Source organism: Pinus tabuliformis, chromosome 5_1 (assembly GCF_031772625.1).
Source record: "Pinus tabuliformis cultivar Carrire ecotype Pingquan chromosome 5_1, CPIR1, whole genome shotgun sequence".
In the NCBI taxonomy this organism is placed as follows: domain Eukaryota; kingdom Viridiplantae; phylum Streptophyta; class Pinopsida; order Pinales; family Pinaceae; genus Pinus; species Pinus tabuliformis.
This window is the reverse complement of record NC_142305.1, coordinates 415,348,189-415,363,508: the sequence shown is the minus strand read 5'-3', so window position 1 is coordinate 415,363,508 and position 15,320 is coordinate 415,348,189.

The window sequence follows — 15,320 nt, the reverse complement described above, 5'->3', positions numbered from 1 at the left end:
AAGGCTTTGGTAAGGATATCTGCAACCTGCTCATCAGTGGAAATATACTTAAGCTTCACAACTCCCTTCTGAACATAGTCTCTGATGAAATGATATCTGATCCCGATATGATTTGACCTGTCATGAAATACTGGATTCTCCGTGAGTTTAATGCAACTCTGATTATCACAGTAAATCATTGAAGGTCTCAACGACTGACCAAATAAGCCAGACAACATCTTGTGAAGCTAGATAGCCTCACAACTAGCTAGACTGGCTGCCATATACTCTGCTTCCGCTGAACTCAGTGCTACTGACTGCTGCTTCCGGCTGAACCATGACACTACTGCTGAACCCAATCCAAAACAGCACCCTGAAGTGCCCTTCTTATCAGAAGCACAACCTTCCCAATCAGAATCAGTGTATCCTACCAATCTCACTCCATCTCCCTGCCTGTAGTCCAGACCATAATCCACTGTCCCCTGCAAGTATCGCAAAATGTGTTTTGCAGCCACCGAGTGAACCTTCCTAGGCTCACACATAAACTGACTCATCGTGTTGACTGCAAAACAGATATCTGGTCTAGTGTTGACCAATTACATCAAGGAACCAATCAGCTGCCTGTACAATGTGGGATCCACCAACTCGGAATCCGAAGCATGAAGCTTCTTCTAGTTGGTGATCATTGGTGTCGACATGGGTCTACAATCCTCCATGTGGAATCTACTAAGGATGTCCATAATATACTTCCCATGCCCCAAGAAGAAATGCCCCTCCTCCTGCCACACCTCCAAACCCAAAAAGTAATGCATCAAGCCGATGTCCTTCATCTCAAACTCCGTCGCAAGATCTCTCTTGCAGTGCTCTATGAGTCTCTCTACACCTGTAATGATCAAGTCATCCACATACAGCACCAGAATGAGAGGCTCCTCACCAACCACAATAAAGTAAAGGTTCGGATCTGCCTCACTCTTTGTGAGACCCATCCCCTGCAAATATGTATCTATCCTGGAGTACCAAGCTCTGGGAGATTGCTTCAGGCCATAAAGGGTCTTCTTCAGTTTGCACATGGGACTCCTTCCCATGCACCTCAAAGCCCTGTGGCTGCTCAATGTACACCTCCTCCTGTATGAAGCCATTGAGAAATGCGGTCTTCACATCCATCTGGTGGATCTTCCAACCCATCTCTGCTGCTATCGATATAATGGAGCGGATCGAAGTATATCGAGCCACGGGAGCGAAGGTCTCCTCATAATCAATTCCTTCTACCTGGGAGAACCCTCTAGCCACAAACCTTGCTTTGAATTTCTCAATGCTGCCATCTGCAACATGCTTTACCTTGTAAAGCCATCTGGAAGTAACCATGGATTTTTCCTCAGGCCTCGGCACCACCTCCAAAACATCATTCTTCATGATAGAAGAATACTCCTCCTGCATGGCCTCTCTCCAGACCTGCTGGCTCGCTGCCTCCTCATAGCTAGAAGGCTCAGAGTCAAGGATGTTGGTAACCATCGCCATATGGCTACAAAACCTCTCAGGTGGTCTACTCTCTCTGACCAGCCTCTTCAGCTCAGCAACAGATGTGGCATCTCTCAAGGTGTCCTGAAGCCACTTGGGCTTTCTCTTCCCTAAGCATGCTTCTCCCATAGGAGAATGAAACTCCTCCTCCTCATCACAATCAGTAGCCTGAACTCCTGACTGTCTGTCTGCTGTCCTCCTGCCTACACCTGAACCTGTAGAAGCTGAGGCACCGTGTGAACTGTCCATCAATGGACTCCCTAGTGAACTGCTCTGTGAACTGCTCTGCATGCTGCCCAGAGCACCACCCCTCTGGCTCGGCGAGCCACTGCTCACTGACGGACCTGACATCCTCATAGATGTACCTCCGGATCCTCCTGATCCCTTCCCACTAGATCTCTGCGACTGACTCAACTGCTGCTGAGGGTCTGGCTGATTCAGATACTCTAACTCCCATGACCTCCTAAAGGCCATGTCCTCCTCGAACTTCACATCCCGTTTGACGACAACTCTCCTCTGTGCAAGAATGTAAATCCAAAAGGCCTTTGTGGTCTCACTACTGGGAAAAGGGGATTTGGCAAATTTGCCCATCACACAACCTCTGCAAGTATCAAAGTGATCAGTACTAAAATCTGGCACACCTGTAGTGATCTCCCGCAATGTCCTCAAGGCTCCATGATACATATGTCCCATCCTGCGATGCCAAATCTCACACAGCTTAGAACTGCTAGCTCTGCTGTCGGTACTACTGCTCAATGCCAAAAGGGGTTGGAATGCAAACTTGTACACCTTTGCATGGCGTACACCTATCACTCTAGCTGAATCAGCTCGAGTACCCCTGGGATACATCAACACCTATCCTCCCCTGAACAGTACCTCATATCCTTTGTCCTCCAAAGCTGAGATAGATATGAGGTTCTTCCTCATCCCTAGCACATAAAGAACCTCTGACACCTTCAAGGGAGGTTTGGACTCCCTCTGAAATGTCACTGTCCCCACCCCGACTGCTCTAACAACTCTATCATCACCGAGTACTACCTCAATATCAGTGCCACTCTCTGAAAGCTCTGAGAAGTACTCACGAACTCCTATCATATGACGTGAAGCCCCACTGTCCACATACCAGATACGTGAGGATGCTCCGCTAATCGAGGGAAAAGCATGCTCCCTCTGAACCTATGTGGCAGGGGATCCTGCACTAAAGGACTCACACGTAGTGAACGCAAACTCTCGGTCAAAACGACCAGCAAATTCCTCAATCTCTGCTAAAGCTGCCACGTCTTGGTTCTTCACCTTCTTCTTCTTCTTCTTTGGACACACAACTGCATAGTGTCCCATCTTTTGACAATTCCAAAACTTCACCTTGGAATAGTCCTTCTGTGTGTTCCCCTGTTTACCTTTACTTTTGCCTTTGCCTCCACCACTGCTTGTGGAAGCATGCTTCTTCCCTTTGCCTTTCTTGCCTCCTGCCACCAGTGCTACATCCTCATCCTGCTCAACTGGCTTAGCCGCCCCAAGCTGACCTTTCTTGATCTCTGTCTGAATGCAATCATCCCAAAACCTCTCCCATGTGGGAAGGGTCTCACGTGCACAAACCCCATCAGCAAAGTTCAACCATGAACGGGGGAGGCCATTCACTGTAATCTGCACCAACTCAGTGGGTGGAATGGCCTCTTTAATCGCTGCCAAATCATTTATTACATTAGTAATCTTTGTGAGATATCGAGCTGCACTATCATTACCCATCTTAATGTTCTTCAGCTTCTCCTTCAGGACCATCTTCCGGTTCTCATTGGTCCTCTGGTAGAGATTGAACAATGTTGTCCACATCTCATGGTTATTGTTCTTTCCTCTCACATGAGGAATGCAATGGTCTTTGATTCCGTCTAGGATCAGCTTCTTGCCCTTGTTGTTCTTTTTATTATAAGTTGTCAACTGAGTAGCATCAGTAGGCACAACAATAGGGTTCTATGTGGTATGCACCATGATATCCCAGATTTCTGCCTCCTCAAAGATACTCTACATTCTCTCCTTCCAAACGTTGTAATTTATATGCCCATCCAGCCTATCATCCACCCTCAATCCCAATGACATCCTGTTGTTCTAAAACTGAAAAATAGCACTGCTGTAGTAAAGATAAAACTGTTGTTTATGAAAAATCAGCTTGCTGGAATTTTCTCAGTGAAAAATTAGCAACTGTAATTTTTCCTTTTGCTGTCCCAAACTACCCTTCAGCACTCAAGCTCTGATACCATGTAGAAATTTATGTTTTCCCACCCCGGTTTTTAGTTTCTCCTTATTTCTCCTATATAGTTAAATGCCCTTTCCCATAACCATACATTTAACAAGCTGAAAAAAAATAAATTTGCTGAAAACACAAATTCTGGAAATTTTATAGAATGCTGGAAATTGCAGAAATAAAAATCAGCAGTAATAAACAGCCATTAAAACACATTTAAACAATGATATTTTTGGTCAATGTGACCCTGGAAAAACCCCCTACAACTCTTGGGGAAAACCAGTTTGAGAGCTCTTCTTTATTTCTGAAAATTACCTTTTACAGTGAGAATTTTTCACCAAAAAATCAGCAAGCAAATTTAAACTTATCTATTTTCCCATGCTTCACAGCAAACTGGAAATTACAGCAAACAGGACAGCAATAAATGTTGTACAGTCTCCTTGATTTTCGTGCCCACTTTCAACATTAAATGCTGCTATATGGCCCTCGTTTTGGGTGCAGAAAAACCAGCAAACTACTCGATTTTTGTGCAAACATCTCTTCGAAAATCGTGCCAAAATCTGTCTTTCATTGTGTGCTGAATCAGCTGTACAAATCGGCTCAACTGCTGCCTTGGAATGTGTGCCAAGCTGTTGTCTCCTTCTCCTCCCTACTCAGAAATCTCTCTTGGTCTCTTGCTCTCCTTCTCCCAATCTGCTCATGAAAGAATTGAATCGAATGTGATCTTTTCCTCCTTTTCCTCCTTTAATATAACTCCAAGTGACTTTTGGGTGACCCAAGTGACTTTTGGGTGATCTCTAAATCCAATGGCTGAAATAGATTTAGATCAATGGCTGAGATTAAATGTTCATTTAAATCTCACTTTTTATTTTTTAATTCACCCCACTTTAATAAAGACCCACTTAGTCATTTATTTCCAAAGTCACTTTTCCTTTCTAATTTTTCATTGACTTTATAAAAGTCACTTTAAAATTAGACTTAGTAACTTTATCACTTAAAGTCACTTTTAAATTAGATTTAACTTTATAAAATTATAGAGTCACTTTAGGAAAAAAATTAAATTCTTTTGGACACTTTTCCCTAGGCCAAAGATCAAAGCCTAAGGGAACCACCTGCCCTCCGGTACAAAAATTTAACATTAACATCTTTAACTAAATCTTTGACATCTTTGTCTAGTCTTTATGTTGGATTGTTTCACCAATTATCTTGAATATTCCCAACTTTTACTTATAATTGTTGGAATAGTCCACGAGTAATCAATTCAAATGAAAATACATTCACATATTAAGTTAATAGACCTCCGATATATCTTTTACAAATTCTACAAATTTTCAAAAAAAACACAATTTACTTCACCATTGCCAAAAAAATATTCTACAATTGTCATTAATGATGTCTTCATTAACGTGACAAACATCCAAATTTTCTTATTATAAAACTTCACTTCAAACTTCTCCAATTTTCAACCTTCGAAATTCTATTAAAATAAATTTATAATGAAAGTCTTCATTAACATTACACGCATGCAAATTTTCTTGTTATAAAACTTCGATTCAAATTTCTTGAATTTCCTACATCTAAAAAAGACCAAATTCTATTAAAATAAATTTATAACGGAAAACATATTTCATAACATGTGAATGAAATATAAAACCAATTAATTATATCCTTCCTACATCGTAGGACCACTATTAACAAATTTACGATAAAGAAATAATGAGGTTCTCATTGGTTGATATGCACGTAATTGTTGTGGCCACATATGAAAATCTCTTTATTTAATGCATCATAAATCTTTTAATTTACTTTTCCACGTTAACGTAATTAGGGGAACTTTTAAGACATTTTTTTGATAAAAAAATATTTTTTCTTAAACATCACATTTTATATATTAAAATTAAATGTTTAGTGAATTATTTTAAATATAAAATTTAAGACAAAAAAACAGAATTTTGTATTTAATAAAAAATAATTTGAGGCAAATATTTTAAGACAAAATTTTCTATTTAAGACAAAAATAGTTTGATACAAAAATATTTTAAAACAAAATTTTATATTTAAGACAATGGTTACTTAGGATAATGACATTTATGACCAAATGCATTTAAGACATTTAATAATTAAGGGAAAACCATATCAATTTAAGACAATGTTCTCTAACACCTGCAAAATTGACTCTGATAGTGTGCCCTAAGTCCGCCAACTTGTAGGCTAAAACTGTTTGGTTAGTATTTCACTTACCATTTATGTTATCTCAAAGAAAGCTAAGGATTCGTTGGGCTCTTCATTTGTGAGGGTAGCGGACTTTGAAGAATGCCACAACGTTTCCTAGATATCCGTATTTCCTCGACATCAATTCTTCTTTTGTCCCTTCAATCTCTACTAATATGATTAGAGACAAGTTGTTTTCCGTTGCACAGAGATTCCATGAGTGAATAGGGGATAATTATATTTTTTTTTTGAAAATAAATATTCAAAGCACATGAAATTTAATTATAATAATTTATTTATGTTAAATTATATTTTTCATTTTTGATTAATCCTTTTTAATTAAATATAAAATTAGAAAATGCTAAGTATATTAATTTTTTAATTAATTATAAAATTAAAATATAACATTTTGAAAAGTTAAATTATTTTAAACTAATTTTTAAGTATTTAATTTAATGTATATTTATTTGAAATTTTATTAAAAATGACATAAAAGTAATAAATAAAAAATAATTTGATTTCAAAATAATTAAAATATACATACTACATCATTCTAAATATATAATAAATAAATAGTTAAAAAATATGTTTTTTTGGTTGGCCTAACATACAGGGATTTGAACTTAGAATCTCAAGAGTTTACATAATACATCATAACAAGATGATTATCATTTGAGTTACACTTCATGAGTTTATTTTTATTTTTTAAATATGTGAAAAATTTTAAATTACTTCAACTAAAACTTTGATATAAATTAGCAAGAAATTAGATACAATTTAACCATAAAAAAACAAATCTCAATTGTTTATATATATATATATATATATATATATATATATATATTTCAAAATTGTACATAAAGAAATTAAAAGACAAATTAATCAATAAATGCATTTCAAACCTTAATTTTTTCTTTGTAAATGAAAATTCAATTCTTGCATATGCCTTATACTCACATCTCAATTTTCTTTTCACTATTGAACAAAGATATGATAGAGATAAATAATAATAATTTAATTATTTATTAGATAATATTTTATTATTTAAATCTTTTCTTATCATAATTTTTTTTACTAATATTGTAAAAAAATATATATAAAAAATGCAGTTTAGTAATTTTTTATATTACTTTACTTTTAGGTATTAATATTTTGGCAAATATTTTCATCTACTAATTAGAAAATCATGAATGCATTATCAAGATACCAAGTAATATTAGTAATTGATATCATTTTAAACTAACAACTATGTGATTTATTTTCCTGAATTAATAGATATATATATATATATATATATATATATATATATATATTAAATTACGAAAGAAGTTCAAAGAGTACCTCTAGGATAAACTTTAATTTAACCTAAAAGGTCGTTTCCATGTCCCTATAGTCACCCACATCGAAGGATGACATATTACACCGAGATGGCCCTCGCTATAGGTTTGTGATGCATCATGACTCATTTCATCTCATCGATTTCTCAATCTGAAACTGCGTGATTCCATACTACACTTCACTATTTATATTTCATGATTATTAAAATTCATAATTTTAACACTTATTGAAGTATGTAGATAATCATTCCATATAATTATGTCCTTAACATAACCAATATGAAAATGATATGAGTGAAAATAATCTTATTGAATCAATAACCCAACTCGCCTAATTGTTGTCAAATATTCAAATGTGCTACAACAAAGTGAACTCTCGTCTCGTATAGGAATCTAAAAATTCTTAGACCACACAATAAATACAAACCTATCCCCAAATTTCTTATTTTATTTACTCCCATCGATCACAGCTTTGTCACAGATCAAAATTGTTTCACTTGATAGAAATAGTAGGTACTCTCATATGCATGTAATGTATGAAGAGTTAAGTTAACTTAGGGAAAGAAAGTTAAGTCTAATATTAGATATCAAGTGAGTAAGAGCTAAAAATTTAATGCCTTGTGAAGAAAAACTAGGTTAAGGAAAAGAGAAATGTTGATCTATGTTAAAGAGAAGTTAGAAAAGTTTAGTTAAAGCATCAAATCATAGCTTGCATGAGGAAAAGAAAGTTAGAGTTCGAATGATTCCATATTTAGAAAGTTTAGTACTTAACAAGTCGATGGATGTATATGAGAGAATAATTAATGAATAGAACTTATTTATTCTGAGAATTTATTTATTGAAGAAAAAGCGTGTGTACTTATTTCTGTTGTGTTTGCATGTTTATCTCTACCTCTAAATAAGAAGTGGTATCAAAACAAGGTTTAGTAAGTTTACAAAGAACTAAAAGAGTTGAGAAGGTCATGATTTAAGTCCACTAAGAGACTTGACTATTGTGAGCAGCCCACGAATCAATGTTTGCATCCATTGGTCCATAAGTAGAAACTAGATCTTGTCGAGAGTTTGTAAATCCAACTACTAAAAGATTAGGGTGAGTATCCTACGAAGACATCACGATATCAAGACGAAAGAGCGACTGCCACTGATGAAAGGAGTCTCCACCGTAAGTTGTAGCCATGAGCCTCCATAAGAGTCTGTGTAGAAGAGCTCAATAAAGTTGCTAGTAGTTGTTGGGATCCATCGTTAAAGTGAAGGGTAAAATGTTTAGTTTTAAATATAATCAAGTGTATTCGACATTCATTTCTAGAATGCTGACACAATAAGGAAAGAACACAAAATAAAGACAATAATCATGGGTCACAAAGAAATACTAAAGCAAACCGAGAAAAGAAATCAAAAGGAAGAGCCAAATTATTTCGAAGGGCTCATAAAGGTTATAGCCAGAGTTAGGGAATCTAAAATATTATATGAAGTAGGAAAATTTGAGGATGAATAGATTAGGATAGATCAAGTAAGACTTCCAAAATTTACTAGTCAAAATCTTAATTTTTGGGAAATGTCAAAATCAAAAATTTTCTTCGATGTAAAGAGTTGATTGAGTATCAGTCTAATAACCCATATGATGAATTATTTGATGCATTAGTATTTGATTTTATGAAACAGACATTGGATGAGAAGTTCGTGTGCAAGGTATCAAAAGCTACATCTTCCTAGGAAGCATGGAAGACCCTGGAAGTATAATTTGGTATAAAGGAAACTGACATAAAGCCAAAAATTATGTTACAATTTGTTGAAGAATTAATATAAAGGCAATTGTAGGTCTAAGTTAAAATGAGAAAGACTCTAGGAGGAAAACATATCTTGCAGAAATGCACTCAAATGTGGATGATGGTCATAAAGACTATAAAAGTGAAACCCCTCATGCAGACATGCGTATAGATGAAGAAGACACAAAAGAGATTGCAGAGTGAGAAGTTGAAGCTTCTACATGTGAAGTAGAGAAAGAACATATAGATGCCTGAGAACCCCACTATAACATGGAACCCCTATTATCCCATTCATTATTCCTTAAATTAATCATGATATAGTTAATTATCATAAGTTTTGAAATTCTACTGCTACATTTATTCTTCCTTACTCTAAATTAAAGGGTTTCAATAAATTCAACAGGAAAATGTATGCTTTTGATATTACATGTACCAAAATTTCCCAACTTTGTTAATTTTCTTTCTTTCCTCCTTTTTGGAATATTGTTACTCTTTTAGGTAATAGGCAATATCTTACATCTTTTTGAGTTAGTGTTTAAAATCAAAATAAATAATTGAGGAGCCAAGTATGCAACCTTATTTTTCCTTTATGGATTTTGTTTATAGTTATAGAAAATATTTATAGAGAAAGCCATGTTTAATGGTTTAAGCTCTAATATTTCTATTAAAAATGGAAGTCTCTTATTTTTTTACCATTTCATTAAAAAAAGTTAATGTTTTTGTTTATAGCAATTTAGTTTTCATAATAACAAATTTGTTTCATCATTGTGTAGGTATACCAAAGCCCTTTATTTCTAATGTGTAAACATACCTAAAATATATTTCAAAACTAACAAAGATGTTTTAAAATTATTTGTTAATAGAGAAACAACATCAATTTAAAAGAATGTCAATTTGGCTCAAGGAATAAGATAAAACAAAAATCGTTGTAATGTTACACTTTGCTAGAAAAATTGAGGGCCAATAAAGAGGATTGAGATAACAAAATTAGTATATTGAAGTGTGTTGGAAATAATACTGAGAGGGGGGTGAATCAATATTAGTCAAATCAATAATATTTTTCTTTTCATACTCAAATTAATATACGCTACTTAAGTGAAGGTAACTCACGTGTATGTGCAGTTGTGTTTAAGGCAACCAGCGTATATCAAGCAATCTTATGATTCAGTTAATTCATCATATGTTGATCTTTAATCAGTGCATCAGTACTTCATTAACCATATAAACAGTAACCATGTGCAGTAATATCATAACTAACCATCACACATATGAAACACACATGAACACCAAGATATAAGGTGGAAACCCAATGCAGGATAAAAACCACCTGCTGCTGTCTTCATTTTAATATAAGAAAAACTTGTTTAAAATCTTGTTCTAGTGAATACTCATACCAGTACGTAGGCACCCACCTGCAGAAGGCTAAAACCTTCTCTCGTTCTCCAGCTTCTACTGGAAGGGAGGTACAACCCCCTAGCTCTTGTACTAGCTGATCCGTTTACTAGTACGTAGGCGCCGACCTACTGAAGGCTGCAACCTTCACTCGTTTTCTAGCTACTACTAGAAGGGAGCTCCAATCCTTGGCTCTTGTACAAGCCGATACATTTACCAGTACGTAGGTGTCGGCCTACAGAAGGCTATGACCTTCTCTCTTCCTCCAGGGACCACATTTCATAAATTTTCAGACTGGATACTCTTGGAACACAACACCATAATCTGAAGGCCATGTTTCATCCACTTTTCATATTGGACCCATAAACAAAATTGAAGCTCAAAATAAATCACCACTATAATACAACCATTGCATTAACCAATCATTGAATACTCAATCATCAATCTCTTAATCACCCAACAACTGAATCGCTGAAGCTCTGTCATCAAAACACAGTCACCATAACACAAAGCATAACCCAAAACTCTGCAACAACCACTAGAACCAACTAAAAATTCATATATAATATTTCATAATGTATATGCTACTCTGATGAGTCGAACCAACATTTATACATGCTTTTACCAAAGCTAACCCATGTACAAATATGCAAATATTAACTTAAAAGCTTCACAACTATTTTAGAATTCAGTCATACCCAGATCATAACATTTGTAGAATAAAACATGCGTCAGTATTCAGATCTAGTCTATCCTTTATCAAACCACATAATGATAATACATTCCAAGCCTTAAGATCCCGATCCATCATCCATCATCATCCACATAGGTGCATCCTTGGTTCAGATAAAGCAAAGTATCACAAACCCATAACGTGCATACTAGATCTCACACTTCATCAGATATTCCATACTTGCACACTTTGGCCTAATGATCTTCTCCTCCTCTTATATTTTTAAGCCTTTCTCAATACCATGGACCAAAACCACTTAGGACCAATACCGTGGACCAAACACCTAGGGTAAATACCTCGGACCAGGTACATTGGACCAATACCATGGATCAAAATACCATGGACCAAATTCTTTGGACCAGAAACTTAGTTTTCCAAGGTATACGCGCTTTTCCTTCCGTGAAAGTCTGTGCGTACATATACGTGACTTGTATACAGTGAACCTCCGTGTATACATAGCTTGGTCAATGGTGAACCTGCGTATACCTCTTTTTCTTCATTCTGTGAAGACTGATATGTAATTCTTTGCTGTTTACCTGCTATACTTTGATTTTTCATCTAAGTGAGTTGCCATCAAGGACAATACCTGAATCATAATGCCAACAATCTCCCCCTTTGGACTTGATGGAAACTATGTTGGTGTTGATTACCGCAAGCTGTAGAAATTGTTAGAGATAACAAGCAACACCAAAATACTCTCCCCCTTTGACATCAAGTGAAAAGGGTTGACCAAAAAGAAGACTTTCATATTTGAACAGCTGAATATAAACATTGATCATGCTCCCCCTAAGCACATGCTGAATTTTCTGATTAAACTCCCCCTTTGTACATGCTGAGATGCACTATATCATCCATGCTCCCCTTGAGCACATGCAGAGTCTGCAAATATTTTCCAAAAGAACAACATGACTCTATCACTCGACTATGTGAGTTTGACCTTCCTATCACCAAAGACTCCTACATACATCAATCTCCCAACCAAGTGGGGATATACCAAATTTGACTCGTCGTCCCAACCAAGTGGGGATATACCAATTGTTTATACATGATATAAATTACATCATATGATGAAAAATGACTCATCAAAAGACTATGATAGACAGAGACAAATTATTACATCATGGGTCTTTATATGCCCTTTACATCGAATGATATACATGACATTTATAATAGAGACCAAATGTCTAAACAAGACCACAACTATCATACACCATGTATGATCTGCACCATAAGCATCTGTCTGCATCCAAACTAGCAACGTGTATATGTTCATTAAAATATGACAGTGTAAATATCATCAACCTATGACAAAGTATGTCTGCATATAGATATCATCTCATCAACTTGCTTCATTTCCTTAGTAGAAAGAGCCTTATTGTGATGTAGGAAAGTGTTCCCTCTGTGGACAGAGGCAAACCCTCTAGCCCTAGAGTGGGTCTAGTCACAAACAAGGATAGATCAACAATAGTTTTCCTTAAACAGTCATAGTTGGAGGCCTACCTCAACCAGTGGTCGATGGAGTTTCGTTGCACTGCTCCAGCTTTCGCTTCCTTCTCCCAATGAGTGATCAACCTAAAACAATGCAAAGGAAATACAACAAAGCACGTAACTGGAAAACAACAATGCTCTATTTACTCACAAAATCAAGAAGTCATGAGCTATCAAGTAAATTACATACAAGACATAGGAAAACATCATTTATTGTATTAATCATGAAATAAGAGTAAGCTTACAACCAAAGTATTGATGTCACAAGCCTTCTCAGAGGGATCCAACCAGCATGTTCCTCAAGCATTCACTCTTTGAAGATGGATGTCCCAACATACAAGTCTCTCAACCACAAGTTTTACATAAAGCTAAGGGCACTTCACAACCTTCCACAAGCCATTAACACTCTCACACTTGTCACACCCACACCAGTTATCTACAAACACTAACAACACTTGCTCAACCCAAGAATTTTCCAACTAGCTGATCATATCATAGGTGAGTGTTTAAATAGGAGAAGGAATCTCCATGAAAGGTGGAAGATGTAGCTTATCATCAAAGAAGGTAGCACAAATGACAAAACAACCATGCCAAGGAAGGGAGGGTGATACAAACTATGCCAACAACTAGGTCTAGAGTCATCTGGAAGGCTGACTATTGGAACAAATAGCCCAATCTGGATCATCGCGGGTACATAACTGGTATTTAGCGTTGACATGGCTAGTGAGAAATGCAACCAGTAAGATCATCACTAAAGATAACAAGTGACCTCGCGCTGGATCATAAAACTGGCCCATCGCTGGAATCAGATGTACTTCCGCACTGGCAACACTTCTAGACTGTTTATGAGCACCGTTCAGCTTGTTTGTTTAATACACAGACGCGATGAAGTAGATAACTTTAGGAAAGTGGGCCATTTGGCAACATTAGAGAGAATTTTTTCAGTATGAGCATGTTTGACTTGGACACATGACACAGTGGATGTACTGGGGGTGAAGGCAGTGACAAATTACTGTGTAACACTTATCATAACCTTCCATGAATCAAATCAACATATGTCATATCTCCAAGCGGTAGCACAAAATCATTTACATCATATCATATGTATGTGAAAACATCATAGAAATCATCTATGATCATAACACCATTATGCAAGATCTTTCACCAAGAGCCTTCACTATATCATCACTAGGGAACATCCCACATCTGATAAGCATCAACATATGTGAGTATCAACCTATCATGATAAGGTAAGAACTCATCATCATTATGTGCTTAAGTAAGCCATGTCTTCGAATATCCATGTCTTCAAATAGCTATGTCTTTCATGCGACCTGCAATAACACCATTCTCTTGGCCAACCAACAATATGCAACTTAAGTAATCATCCATGTATCCATCAAAGAGATATCAATATGTATCTAGAAAACCATGATCTCATGGTCATTTGTCAAGATTTCTTGATATCATCATCAACAACAATCCTCAACTATGTGAGAGCCAATATCTATAGGAATCCTACACCATATGAGCTTTATGCATCTTTGAAAGCATGATGACAGCAGTATAGAAGAAATGAGTGGGTCATCATCAATTAATGAAGTTGTGTACTCAATATTTGTACTTCTCCTTGTCCTTATGAAGATCACCATGTAGGCAACATATATGTACTGTATACATCATCAAAAAGTCATCCACAATCATCCATAAATCTGATCTGAATAACAACTATGTAACCCCAATCGATACAAGTATCATTTGAGATTTCATCATGGGAAACTTATAAACGTCCCATAGAAAGATGTATCAATTTAAACACTTTAGCCACATAAGAATCATCATCATTGAAAAGACCTCTAAACATAATCCCAACAATGCTTTGTTAGAAGCATAGCATGTTCTCCCCCTAAACCTATTCCAATTATTCACTGTCAGATCTGATCATTGCATATATCGATAAGAAGTATAAAGGCATCATCATCAATCAGATATAAATCAAGTTATCAACAACTTGTTAGGATCAAAACACTTCTAAATAATATCCACAGATTGTAGTCATCTACGACAGAAAAAATAACTGATAATTGTCTGAATCATATCACATCATTTTTTCTGAGACTGTCCCACAACATTTTTCTCAAACTACATATACGCGACTGTGCAGCTTTGAACTCGTGTATATATGTGACTTGTCTTCATGAAACTTCCGTATGAGATTTAGAACATTGAAGTTTCATACATTCGGCTTCTCCGGAGTCTATCATGTCTGTACACTGTGCCATGCGACATTTTTCTGACTGTACTTCCTTCTTCTTCCATATCTTCGATTGTGATGATGTTTTCTCCTTTTGGTATGGTGCCCAATATTTCTCCTGCATTCCTTTGCTATATGTCCAAGCTTGTTACATGCATAACATCATACATGTTTCATATTTTTTCTATAGTAGTCAATGGCTTTGTGACCAAACATATTGCAAGAAAAACAATATCCCTTAAAGTACCTACAAGCTAATGATCTTTCTGTGTGATGGTCTTGAAACATTCTACTTCCGCATCTTGCTGCAACATGTCCAAGATTATGCATATAAAACATTCAACATTATTTATTTGAGGAAATAATCGACTATCATTTCCATGTCTAGGAGTAAAAGAATTTC